General features: G+C 43.1%; 1 protein-coding gene across 6 annotated transcripts in view; it reads right to left on the reverse strand.

Annotated features, from left to right (window-relative positions):
• Positions 1-14,722, reverse strand: part of bmpr1ba (bone morphogenetic protein receptor, type IBa) — a 544,116-nt gene that overhangs the window by 401,314 nt on the left and 128,080 nt on the right. Inside the window, exon 1 of one of the 6 annotated variants that reach the window (XM_073042440.1) lies at positions 11,871-11,943. The exons of the other annotated variants lie outside the window; for them this stretch is intronic. The gene's annotated coding sequence lies outside the window, so the exon portion shown is untranslated. Of the gene's footprint in view, positions 1-11,870; positions 11,944-14,722 lie in introns of those variants that run through there. 6 annotated transcript variants of the gene reach the window in all.

Below are 14,722 nucleotides of genomic sequence, written 5' to 3' on the forward strand. Positions count from 1 at the left end.
GAGAGAGGAAATCCACTCAAGGTTCACAATGTCATTGAGCCTCTGTGATTCCTAGACTCTGTATCATAACACAGTGAATTGAATTTGTACTGTAATTGGAGTAGGGCAGTCCAAGGCTTCTATAGCCTGAACTCAGTGGGGTCAGTTCATTCTCAGGAGGTCAACAATTGAAAGGGTCAGGCATAAAGGAGCACACTATCAGGTCCCACCCAAAACGTGTAGTCGGGTGTGTGGCCCAGATTATATCCTATCGCCACATGCATAATTATTTCACTTCATCAGAATAATTACATGCCCTGCTGCCTCACTGTGCTTCTGCCCAATCACATGCTTGTTTGTTCTGCAGCACAGAGAGAAAGGGCCAGTGACGGAAGGTTTGGAAACAAGACTCCTTGGCTGCACAATGATCCCTGTGTTTAAAGTCACTGAACTTTCTGTCTGTGTAAGTGGAAGTTGGAATTTCAGCACAGGGGTTACATGATTGAGGTTACCACCTTAGGAGCTGTAACATGTACACAAACACAATCTCTTTTCTGATAGACTCCACCCTATGGACATTTGAACTTAAAGGACCAGCACTTAACTTACAACATGTGTGAATAAAATGGTCATTTGCACACATATCATTAATTGCTCCTGTTTCAGATTTAAGAGAGGTTATCTTTAGACCGAGTTGCACCAAATTTATAGCACTGAAACTCACTGGGATCTCGACAAATGAGAGGTGAATTTTTTGAAATATAAAAGTTTGCAAAGAAGTTTATTTGGCGGATATTCAGTGGATGTTTTCTCTGATGGGGCTAACTAGAATTAAAGGGTATTATTTCAAAGCGAGTAAATGATTAAAATGCAGATGAGGAGAATTTCTTTTTTCTCAGAGGATTAAATTCAATTAATGGAAACCAATTACAAATGCCTGTTAATCATCAGGAAAGCGACTGAAGGAAACATTTCGGGGCTATCAAAGGCAGTTATACAGCAAATATCATTATTGAATGGGCATCTTGTACAACAACATGGACACTTAACATCACTAACTACCTCATCATGGCCCTTGCACATTACTGTCTGCCTGCTCTGCACGTTCTTTGTAACTATAACAATATACTATGCATTCTGTTGTTGCTTTTCACTTACGTCAACTTGATGTACTGATGTGATAAAACAATCGGTATGGATGGTACACAAAACAATTTTTTTTTAATGTACTTCAGTATATTTGACTAATTTATTAAATACCAGCTTAGGTTCTATCAACAATACTCAGTTCCAAATCTTATCACAACCTTATTCCAAACATAAACCAAAGAGCTAAACTCTACAGGTGAGATGAGAATGGAAGACCTCAACAGCAAGGCAGCATTTGACTGACTGAAATTAAGAAGCTCTGGTAAAACTCAAGGGCTTCACCAGATGGGCCGCAATAGCACTAGAAGAACATTCAGCATCACCTTCTCCAGAGTAATTACCACTGGACAAGACATGCTGCCTTGCAATCAATGCTGAGATCCCAAAGAGTAGAGCCCACTGCTCTAATCTCTACATACACACACTGTGTGGCTAGGCATAGCTCAAATACCATCTATAAATTTGCTGATGATACAACCATTGTTGGTAGAATCTCAGGTGGTGACGAGAGGTTGAACAGGAGTGAGATATGCCAACTAGTGGAATGGTGCCGCAGCAACAACCTGGCACTCAAAAGCGGATTGTGGACTTCCGGAAGAGTAAGACGAAGGAACACATACCAATCCTCATAGAGGGATCATAAGTTCCTGGGAGGCAAGATCTCTGAGGATCTAACCTGGTCCCAACATATCAATGTAGTTATAAAGAAGGCAAGACAGCAGCTATACTTTATTAGGAGATTGAAGAGATTTGATATGTCAACAAATACCCTCAAAAACTTCTATAGTTGTACCGTGGAGAGCATTCTGACAGGCTGCATCACTGTCTGGTATGGAGGGGCTTCTGCACAGGACCAAAAGAAGCTACAGAAGGTTGTAATTCTAGTCAGCTCCATGTTGGGTACTAGCTTACAAAGTACCCAGGACATCTTTAGGGAGCGGTGTCTCAGAAAGGCAGCAAATATCATTGAGGACCTCCAGCACCCAGGGCATGCCCTTTTCTCACTGTTACCATCATGTAGGAGATATATAGTCTCACTGTTGTGACCCACATTTTCCAAAATAAAAAAAAGTAGAAGTTATCAAAGGTAGAGATGGACAATCCAACTCTTTTTCCCAGGGCACAAAATGTCAAACGTCATCTAGGGTGAGAGGGGTAAAATTTACAGATTTGCTGGTGGGTGCCTGGAATGGACTGCATGGGTTGCTAGGAGTAATGGTGGAAACAGAACAATATGGTATTTAAGAGGCTTTTAGATAGAAACGCATGTACATGGGATGGAAGAATATGGATCACGTGCAGGCAGGAAAGATTTTATTTGCCTTCATGTTCAACACAGACATCACGGGCCAAAGGGCCTATTCCTATGTGTGGTAAACTATGTATACCTGTCTGGACACACCCCTCTGCTGACTGCTCCTGTGGCTCCTCCCACAGACCCCTGTATAAAGGTGATTGTTGGCACTGCTCCTCCCTCAGTCTCCGAGATGCCATGCTCCCTTTTGCTGCTAATAAAAGCCTATCGTTCACCTCCCGTCTCCGAGAGTTATTGATAGTGCATCACTGTGTTCTACTTTTCCATGTTCTGCCTTCTAGAATGTAGAATATTGAGCACAATTCAGGCACTTTGGCTCACAATGTCGTCCCAACTAAGATCAAATGAACCCTTCACCCCTACTCAAGCCTCCATGTTTCAATCATCCATGTACCTAACTAAGAGTATCTGCCTCTACCACCACTTCCCGCAGAGCACTCCATGCACCCAGCACTCTCTATGTAATGAACTTACCTCTGGCATCCTCCCCCCCTTTAGTTTAGTTGCCATTTTTACCTTGGGAATAAGTCTCTGGCTATCGAGTCAGCACCTCTATCAAGTCATCTCTCATCCTCAGTGTCTCAGTCTCCTCAGTGTGGGGGGGGGGGGGGGGGGAGGGTACAGCCAGGTACAGGTATCGATTTTAACTGGTTTCGATGCCAAACTCTGTCAGCTTCATCAGGAATGATGCCTGGGCATGCCTGGTCTGGTGGTATTTATGCCCCTGTCGTCCATCCCTCCTGATTGGTTAGTCCTCATCCAATCAGGTTTCTGCTGGCCCACCTTGTTTACAGTCAAATTCCAGTTCTCACTTAGAGTGAGGCCTTTGTCTTCCAGAGCTGTACTTTATTGGGACTACTCTGGCAGAGAAGAGCAAGCAATCTGAAAACTACTGCCAGATATACGGAGGAGATCTGCATGGGCCTCAGAAGGGTCAATTTGCTGAAACAAAAGGAGAGCAACTGGCCCTCCGGCACCACAGCGAAACCCAGCCATCATGATTTTAGCTGCTGACAAATGAAATGCACTGATCCTGATGTGCTCGGAGAATACCAGAAGAAAGTCCAACAGATTCTGGAGGATCTCGCCTACAGAGTTCTACAGTGGAACTCCCACAGATTCTATAGAGAGGATGACCTCCTCCTTACTGAAGAAATCCAGACTGCCAGCAGACATATGCAAGGCGCTTCTGCCTCAGATGCTGGTACTACCAAGACCTTACAGGCTGCCTAAGATACACAAGGAGGGTTCTCCCTGAGGCTTATCATCAGTGAGATAGATTCTCCAACTTAACTCCTTGCTAAGCACTTAACAACCACGCTGTCTCCCTTTCTTGGGGGCTGTGAGCATCACATCTCAAATTCGACTTACTTTATAAAAACGATAATTAACAACCAGCTGACCCCAGAGGACATAATGGTCAGTTTCGACATGAGGTCCATGTCCATGAGTTCCCATTAAGGGCACCTTGGTTCTCCTGTGGTCAAGGATTGATAAGGGTACCATTGATCTTTTTGAACACACCCCTACATCAACATACTTCCTCTTAGGGGAACTACTATGAATAAATGGATGGAGTGGCTATGGGATTGCCCTTGTCACTGGCTATTGCTAACTTCTACATGGAGGACTTTGAGGAGAGGACTCTGAGTTCATCATCTTATGCCCTTCTTCGGATACATTGATGACTCATTCATAGTGTGGCCTCATGGACTCTAAGCACTCCAAAAGTTCCACGACCATCTGAAAAGCATACATCCAAACAATCAGTTTACAAAGGAGATGGAGAAGAAAGGTTGTCTCCCGTTCTTGGACAATCTAAGTTGACGGAAACCAGACGGTAGCCTCAGACATGGCATCTATCAGAATCCCACTCACAATGACTTGTACCTGAACAATAACGGCCACCATCATGACTCTCAATATAGGCTGGTTCTTTATACTTCGATTAACTGTGCGAAAACTATTTTGGACTTGAAGAGTCTCCATGAGGAAATTACGCACAATGTTCCTACAGAATGGCTACAAAGCAAATGAAATTAATCATGCCTTTAAAAGGGCCAATGGAAAAACCAGGAAAACAAACAAGGAGGAATCCATTGCTACTGCCTGTCTTCCTTATATTTCCATTGCGTCTGACAGGAATGTCAAGATCCTTAAGAAATACCAGATTAATACCATCTGCAAACCTGCAAGGAAGCTAAGTCACAGCTTATAGAGGTCAAAGATGACCTGGGACTCAGGACAGCTGGGATTACGGGATTCCCTGTGAATGCAGAGCGGCGTATATCAACCAGACATACGACAATCAGTATACCAGCACAGTGGAAACCTGCATCAAGGAGCACAGGAGGTGTGTATCCATTTGGGTTACTAGGAGAAATTGGCAGTAGAAAAACACTGCATTCGCAATGGCCATAGGATTGACTTTGACAGCACAAATCTACTGCACCGTGCCAATGGCTTTTGGGACTGCATGGTGAAGGAAGGGATTGAAATAAAACTAGAGTAAAAGAATTTTAACAAAGACGAAGATCTCACTCTAAGTAAAAACAGGTGAGACAGTAGAAACCTGATTGGATGAGGTCTAACCAAACAGGAGGGATGGACAATGGGGAGGGGGGGGGGGTATATAAATACCACCAGACTAGACATGCCCAGGAATCAACCCTAATGAAGATGTCAAAGTTTGTCATTAAAACCCCAGTTAAAATCTATATCTGCCCAAGAAGAATCATTCATCCTCTATGCCAGGAAAACACTAGATCCTTTTGCATCTTACACTTTTCTATATAATCATATGAGGACAAATATCTTCAGCACAATCTTTAAAGAACACTGCAAAGAGCTGTTCATGATTTGTGGTCCCTTACTACATATTAAACCAGAGGTAATGATCATCTTGACGAGGGAGGAATGCTAGGGACATACGCATAGTTTTACAATTCCACTTAATGGCCTCAGAACTGTTTCATTTTTCCAACTTTTGCTTTTGCTGAACTTTAAATTTCCAAAACTCTAGTGAATAGCCCTGTATGTTATGGTCATAAACACTCTTATACACAGAAGTTAGCCTGTGCACCAAATCACTCCACTGTGGTCTGTTTCTTAATCTGTAAAAACATTCAGGTTAGGAATGTTATTCCTGGAAGCAAGACAGGCTTCCAAATAAAATCTTGTTTTTATTCTACCTTGTTGTACTCCATGTAACTAAAATATAATTGGCAGCTTGTTTTATGTCATCCCTTCTTTGTACCTGTCAGTCAATGTGGACTTCTTGTGCTTGGAATCAGAACTTGTTCATTACAGTAAGAATACCTTGTCAGCATTTCTCTGGAAACGACGGCTTGAGAGCAGGAATCAGGAGCTGGTCCCCTGGAGTTAGAATTAGACAGCATAGAAACAGTCCCTTCAGCCTAACTTGTCCGTGCACTACCTGAGCTAGTCCTATTTGCCTGCATTTAGCCCATATCCCTTCTGACATACCAAATTTCCAAGCACTAGAAATGTTTTTCATCTAACAATATTCAGCACAACCTGACCTGCCCTAAGGAAAAGATAAGAAATAGATTCAAGCCCTTCATAGCTGATATTTCAGCAGCATTCTGAGAACAGCCTATTTCCCAATTCCCATAAGTTTCTTAAAAATGCAATAACATCAATGACTGAACCTTGTGCAAGGACCTCCACAAGGTAGATTGGGAGATCAGGAGTTTCATAATTAGTGTAAGAGAGATCAATTCAGGAGTCTGATAACACAGGGATGGCAGTTCTGCTTGAGTCTGGTCATATGTGCTCTCAGTTATTACAGGAGCGAACTCTCTCTCTCCCACACTGCTGAGACAGAGCCTGTCTGAGATACCGAAGTCACAAACAAGAGAAGATCTGTAGGTGCTGGAAATCCGAGCAACACACACAAAATGCTGGAGGAACGCAGCAGGCCAGGCAGCACCTATGGAAAAAAGTACGGTTGACATTTCAGGTTCTCGGCCCAAAACATCGACTGTACTTCTTTCTATAGATGCTGCCTGGCCTGCTGAATTCCTCCAGCATCTTGTGTGTGTTGCTGAGATACCAAAGTGCTGGGTTATGGCCTATAGTTTTTTGACAGACTCTAGATCAAGCCTCTCTGGGAGTTTTTGCTATTGCCCGCATGGTGGGGGTGGGGGTGGGTGGTTGCTTTTGTTGGTGCAAATGGGGGGAGTGGAGAGAGAGGGTCTATGCTTCTGCTACTGTTTGTGTGTGGAGGGGGAGGGGAAGTTACTATTATTCACTCTTTGCAATTTCTTGCTTCATGGATGTCTCTGCAAAGAGTAAGAATGTCAGGTTGTATACTATATACATTCTCTGATATTAAATTGAACCATTTGAAGCTTTTGTATCTTCTGTCTGACAAGGAGAAAGAAGAGAGAATAACTAGAGTGGTTCGTGTCCTTGATTATGTTGGCCTTTTTCCTGAAGAAGTGGTATGTGTATATAGTTTGCATGATGGTTTGTGTTCACAGATGTGTTCAGTTTCTTGTGGTCTTGAGCAAAGCAATTGTCTTACCAATTGTGATACGTCTGGCAGGATGCTTTCTAGGAGAGGCTGGCTATTCAAGACTGAGAACAGAAAGAATTTCATCCAAAGGGTAGAAACTCTTTGGAATACCCTGACCTGGAAGCTAATGGAGGCTTGGCCATCAAGTCAACTTGAGTTTACTGTCACATGCACAAATATAGTGAGCTACAGGTACAATGAAAACCTGCTTACAGCAGAATCACAGGTATACAGGTACAGACAACACAAGTGTAAATTCTACATAACCTATAGCGTGTATTGGAAAAAGACTGCTCAGAGAGCAACCTTAATGCAAAGAAAAACACAAAGACTCAATTGAAGACAATACCATGGTAGTAGTGTCAGAGGTGGTCACTGCTGAGGTAGAGTTAGGGTTATGCAGATCAGCTCAAGAATCACATAATCCTTTGGGAAGGTTAGAGTTTAAGATTGAGAAGTTCCATCCAAGACAGCATTATGGCAATCCAGGACTGCAAAATGAACCCAAGTGCCTGAGAAGTTGACCAAATCAATACCACCTCTGCAAAAAAAATAGATTCAGGGGACCACAGCCCAAAAGGTCACAGGGAAATAAGGCAGCAACCAGCACAGCAACTCCACAGGGAGAAATGAGGTACACGTTCCATTCCTAGGATAGCTAATGTCTTTTAGCCATATTATTCTAATAAGTTGTCATCCAGATGTTATTTGATAACACTGCCACATTATGATAATCCAAAAATCATTAAAAGGGAAGGAATTTACAAAGCCATATATGATCATTGGATGTTCTAAAATGCTTTATTGTCAACCGGTACACAACATTCCCACAATATGATAATGACCTAATAATTCATTTTTATCTATTAAGTACTGGCTCCCAAAAACACTTGATCTTCCTCAGAATCATCTCTTTAAGAGATTCATAACCACTCTAGAGATCAGGTCGTACTTCTCCAACTCCAACCCCACTGTGGTAGTCACAGGACTGTTTGTGCCTCCACAGCTCACGATTTCAAGGAGAGTAATGAGAGAGATATCTAAAATCTTCTGACCCAGATCAAAGTAACTCAGATACAAAAGGCTGCAGATGCTGAAATCCACAGCAACAAACAACCTGTTGGAGGAACTCAGCAGCTTGAGTAGCATCTGCAGGAGTTAAGGAACTTTCAATATTTCAGGTTCAAACCCTTGCTCACGACCACAGTGTAGTAGTATCCACTATCTATAAGGTGCATAAAACTGCAGCAAATATAGACCCTCTAACTTTTCAATGGGGTTTCAATTTAATGGACTTCATTTCAAACACTAGGGACACATTTCAGAAACATCATCTAAAAGTCCTCAATGATGTCAACTAATAAGTTGATTGTTTGACATTGACATCATACTTGGCTGACATTTCTTCTGTCACTGGAAACATTTACAACTCTATTTGCTTGCCAATTTGTGTATCTTGAAGTTAAATAAACAATGCCGGGAAATGTTTATGCAAAACATGCAGAATACTGGAGGATCTTGGCAAGTCAGTCCCAATGAAGGGTCTTGGCCCGAAACATTGACTGCTCATTTTTCTCCACAGATGCTACCTGACCTGCTGAGTAGCTCCTGCATTTTGTGTGTGTTGCTCAAGATTTCCAGCATCTGCCTGATCTCCTGTGTCTCCAACCAATGTATCAGCAGTAGTCCTTGCACAGGGTTTTTCAGACAAAACAATTGCTTCAGGATAGAAGTGCTCATCCCCATTTCTAACTAGAGCGCCAATTCTTGCAACATCGCATCAACCTCAGGCTCACAATGGAATTTCCAGCACCCTCAGGAATTTCCTGAAATCTACATAAATTAAGGATTGTGTACAGAGCCCAGGACAGAAATCTTTTTTCCTTTGAACACTTCCAGTGAGGATAAAAAGCACTGGTTATAGGAAATAGGAATGTGTGACTGACAGTCAAAGCAGAGTGATAGGGAATAGGTTAACTTCTGATTGGTTTAGAAAGAAGTAGCACATTGAAAATGGCCATATTGAGTGACAAATGGAGGTGCAAGTGGGTGGGACGTAGACAAAGGAAACTCCAGATGCTGGAACTTGGATCAATGCAAATAACATTGGAGGATATCAGCAGGTCACGATGTAAGTTTTTGGACCAAAACAAATGACTGGCCATTTCCCTCCACAGAAACTACCTGAAACAATGAGCATTTTGTATGTTAATCTCAATTTACGGAGAGGTCTCCAAATCCTAGATAAATAACCTTTCTTCTCCAGATTTCCCCAAAGTTTGTCTGCAGTAATATGCTCCTGCTTCCCACTTAGCCTCACTCCCCATGCCAATCTGATGATCATCTTATACTTGCAGATTTGCTTTATCACTGTGACACTTAATAATTTCTTATTATTCTTCCACAGAATGTGGTAGTCACTGGCATGAACAACATTTGTCGTTCATTGCTAACTGCTCCTGGGAAGGTGAATTGTTACAGGCAACCAAGTGCAGGTATTTCTGGGGTGAGAGTTCCACAATTTACACCCAAATAACAATGAAGGATCTGTAATTTCCTTTCAAAATAGATGGTGTTTGGCTTTGGGAGGAACCTGCATGCAATGGTGTTCCCATACATATGCTGCCGTGTAGTCATGGCTTTGTAAGGTGCTATCAGAGTGAATCACCTCCTGGCTCCCCATGGTTTTCCCATTTCCTCTATGTCATGAGTAATTGGATACTCTGCACTTGCCAAGAGGAATGTTGCTTCAGGTTTCAGAAGCACCAAGAACACAGAGAAAGGAGTGAGCTTCAAAGTTCAAAGTAAATTTATTATCAAGAGACATAAATGTCAGCATTGAGATTTGATTTTTTTGTGGGCATACTTAATAAGTCAAAGTAACATAGAATAAATGAAAGGCTGCACCAAATAGGACAGTCAACCAACGTGCAAAAGACAACAAACTGTGCAAATACAAAAGAAAATAAATAAATAACCAATAAATATCATGAACAAAAGATGAAGACTCCTTGAAAGTGACTCCATAGGTGCAGAAACAGTTCAGGGATGGGGTGAGTGAAGTTCAGTGAAGTTATCCCTACTGGTTCATGACTGCAGATGCTGATGGTTGAGGGGTAATAACTGTTTCTGAACCTGGAGCTGTGAATCTTGAGGCCGCTGTACGCTCGAGAAGGAAACCAGAGCACCTGGAGGAAATCTACCTGTTCACAGGGGAAACATGTAAACTCCTTACAGGCAAGCAGTAGCAATTGAACCCTGGCCGTGGTGCTGTTAAAGTGTTATGCTGACCGCTACAGCACTGAGCTGCCTGACAGATGACTGGCAGGTAGAAAAGGGCTTGCAGTGGAGGAAGGGGGGTTAGGGTGTGGCCACCTGAAGGATCAAAGGAAAGTTTAAAACTTATCGTATAATCCAGGGCAGCTTTATTATAATAGCAATAAAAGAAAATGCAGGTGTTGGAATATAGTGCAATAAACTGCTGGTGGAACTCAGGAAATTGAGCAGCATCTGTGGGAAGAAAGGAATTGTTGACATCTCAGATCGAAACCCTTCAGCTGCAAGTTTTCAACCTGAAACATCGACAATTCTTTTCTCTCACAGATGCCGCTCACCCTGCTGAGTTCCTCCAGCAGATTGTTTGTTACTGTGTTATTGCAATCTAGAATTTCCAACTCACTGCTCCAGAGATCTGGGTTCAATCATGACTTTTAGCTCTGACTGTGGGGACCTTGCAAATTCTCCCTGTGACCACGTGGCTCTCCCCTGCTCCCAATCGCAAACACCTTAGGTTGTTAGATCAACTGACCACTCGCCCACACACAATTGTCCCTCATGTGTAGATGTGCGGTAAAATCTTGAATAGCTAATAAGAATGTGAGGAGAATAAATATATTGATGTAGAATTAGTGAAAATGGATGGCTTATGGTCAGCATAGACTCGATGGGCTGAAGATCCCATTTCAGAACCATATTTCCCTCTGCGACTGTAAAACTTCTCAAGCGTGACTGCTGTGGAAATCCACATACAGTAGACAACATATGTCGGAAGTCCTTTGCCAACTTTCTGGAGTTACACATAACAAACCACAAGGGTCAGGAATAAACTACAGGTCGCCATTTAGGAAAGGTGTCAACAAGCCAGAGAAGCAGGCTCGGAATCAGAGATGGGAGAGCTCCCTCTGCTCTTTCTATGGGATGAGGTAAATGGAAGCTATTAACATTTCACCAGAAGGCAGCGCACAGAAACCAGACACACACCCACAATCCAAGCTAGTAAATGCACAATGTTGTGCTCCATCCATCGTTCTCTAACCTCCCACATCCCCGCCATCCCTTGCCCCAAGAGAAACAACCCACGTGTTTGTGATTAAGATGCTTCACTGCCTTTCCCATTGCCTTCTCGTTCCCGTAACAAGCCTGGACTAACATATTCTCTTTGGGGAGGGAGTACTGCTTGCAAGGGGGAGAGCTGTGCAACACAGTTTCTCCAAACAGCAGCCATCTGTTTGCAACTCCCATTTCAAACAAGCACCAGCGCCTTCCAGGACTCCCCCAGACACCGACAGAGAAGCAAGGGGCTGGGTGAGGCTGCTCTCGGACTGGGCTCACAGCAGCCTGCCACCTCTCTACCTTCATCGTCATTAGCCAACTCAAAGTTGCTTTTTGCAGCTGCCTGCGCCCTGCATTCCGATCAGAGGAAAAGAAAGTGGAAGGAGGGGTAACAAAAGCTAAAAAGGTGGCCAGTACACCTTTAATGCTTAAATTCCCATCTCCACCGCTGCGTTTAATTAGAGGAGCTTCCAAGGGGAAAATGAGCCACATTAATAGTTGATTGTTCCCTACTTAATAAACTGCAATTCCACTTGCAAAGAAATTCAATATTACCTTGCTGATAAATAGTGTTCACCGTGGATCTGTTTACCATATGAAGGTGGTGGATGTTGTCTCTGGGTTAGCCCTTAATTGAGCAGGTATTTTTCCATACTGCCTTTACTGTAAAGAAAAATACTCCAGCAAGCCACATGGCTTCAGCAGCAGGCAGCCCTGCCAACTAACTAAAATGTTTTATTGTTGTCTGGCTCAAGTAGACGTCAGGAATAGCACAAGATCGGAGGACTGGTTGTGCTGCAAAGCTGTATTTCGGCCTTTAACATTGGTGTATTATGTGCGTACCAGAAAACACTCACACAATTGCCCCTTCTGTGAGTTCTCAGCGTGGCCTGAATTTAATAATGCTCGCCCCAGCTCCGAGTGTGTTCTTAAAGCTCACTCTGCCCGGTCAACTGATCCACACGTAAATGCTTGCAATTCATCATTCTCTTCTTCTTCCTCCAACCCCCCTCCCCCCCCCCCCCCCCACCACCACCAGACAGAAGACACAAAGGCCTGAAAGCACATAACACCAAGCGCAAGGACGTTCCATCCTGCTGATATAAAACTACTGAATGGTCCCCTAGTATGATACACATTGATACAATCACAAAGGAGGCATACCAGCAGCTCTACTTTGTTAGGAGCTTGGTAAGTCACAAACGGCTCTTAAAATGCTATAAATGTACAGTGGAGAGCATTCCGACTGGCTGCATCCCAGCCTGGTATGACGCCTCTAATGCACAGGATCCCACAAGGCCGCAGAGTGTTAAAGAATCAGCCAGCTCCATCATGGACAAAACCCTCCCCACCATCAACATCTTTAAGAGATGATACCTAAAGGCGGCAGCATCCATCTCACCATCAGATAGGCCTTCTTGTTACTACCATCAGGGAGGAGGTACAGGAAGATACTCAATGACTTGGGAACAGCTCCTTCCCCTCCTCCAGATTTCAGAACGATCCAGGAACCTAATGAACGTGACCTCACTATTCTTTCTCTTTGCACTATTTACGTATTTATTTCTGTGATTTATAGCTTTTTATATCCTTGCACTGCAGATGCAAAACACCAGATTTCATGTCAAATGTTAATGCTAATAAATCTGATTCCGATTCGTGTAAGATTGATTCTTGACCTTACAATCTACCTTGCTTTGGCCTTGCACCTTTTAGTTAACCTGCAATGCACTTTTTCTGTAACTGTAACACTTCATTCTGCAATTTTTTAGTGCTTTTCCTTGTACTCCCTCAAGGCACTGTTGTAATGAAATGATCTGTATGTGCAGCAGGCAAGACTATTTTTCTATATACATGTGACAATAATAAACCATTTAACCACATCATCATACAAAAGACATACTTGTTAATGCCAGTCACTTCTGACATATAGTTTTGTTGTACAAGTCGTTGCATAGAATTCCACAGCCTCCTCCCATCTTCCATCACACATATCTAAAAGTGCAATCTTCTGTAAAACTATAAGATGTAGCAACAGAATTAGAGTATTTTTTCAAACTCCATTTTCCCACTTTCTCCCTGTAACCCTCAACTCCTCACCAATCAAGAACATATCATTTCCTGCCTTAATGCATCAAATGACTCAGCTTTCACAGTCCCCTGTGGCAATGAATTCCACAGATTCTCTACCTTCTGGCCAAAGAAATTCCTCCACTTCTCAGTTCTAAAGAGACACCCTCTATTCTGAGGTTATGCCCCTGGATCCCAGATTCTCCTACTAACAGAAACATCCTCTCCACATCCACTCTATGCGGGCCATTTCAGTATGCAATGAGATTCCCCACCCCATCCTTTTGAATTACTTCCATCTGCAGGCCCAGAGACACTAAAGTTCAAAGTGAACCTATTATCCAAGTACATAAATGTCTCCGTATATGTACAATCCTGATTTGTGTTTTCTTTTGGACATATGCAGTAAATCCAGGAGAAACAAACACACCTCATATGGTAAACCCCTCATTCCTTTGTTCCTGAACTCTCCTCAGAAGTGTCTGTGTTGTTGTCACTCCCTGGAGCTGAAGGTTATTTGCTTTGCTAGAGATCTGGGTAAGTATGTGATTCGCAGCCGCTATAGTGTTATTCAACATTGATTCATTGCTTTACCTCCTCAGGTTAAGCAGTTTGTTCCCACACCCACCATCAGATGGCGATGCAGAGCAAATGTCAAGAGTCTGGAAACATCAGAAGTAGGGCAGACTGGGGCAAATCTCATTCTAAAAATGGACCTTCCTGGTGGACTCCTCTACATCGGTGAGACCTGCCACAAATTGGGCAGCACTTTGTCGAGCACCTCTACTCCATCTGCCAAAAGCGGAGCTTTCCAATGGCCAAACATTTTAATTACCATTCTGACATGACGGTCCACTGCCTCCTCTTCTGCCAGGACAAGACCACCTTCAAGTTATATTTCATCTGGGCAGACTCCAACCTGATGGCATGAATATTGATTTTTTCTTTCCTCCCCTCTTCTACTCCCCACTCTGGCCCCTTACCTCATCTCGCCCACCTATCACACCCCCCCCCCAGTCCCCTCCTCCTTCTCCTATGATCCACTCTCCTCTCCTATCAGATTTATTCCTCTTTATCTTTCCTACCCACCTGGCTTCCCCTATCACCTAGCTATCCTCATTCCCCATCCCCCAACCGTTTTATTCTGACGTCTTCCCCCTTCTTTTCCAGACCTGAAGAAGGGTCTCGGAAAGACACATTGACTGTTTATTCATTTCCATAGATGCTACCCGATCTGTTGAGCTCCTCCAGCATTTTGTGTGTGTTGCTTTGGATTTCCAGCATCTGCAGAATTTCTTGTGTTAATAAAATTCATTTTTTCCTGGCAAACCAAAATG

Source organism: Hemitrygon akajei, chromosome 4, assembly GCF_048418815.1.
Source record: "Hemitrygon akajei chromosome 4, sHemAka1.3, whole genome shotgun sequence".
NCBI classification, from domain to species: Eukaryota; Metazoa; Chordata; class Chondrichthyes; order Myliobatiformes; family Dasyatidae; genus Hemitrygon; species Hemitrygon akajei.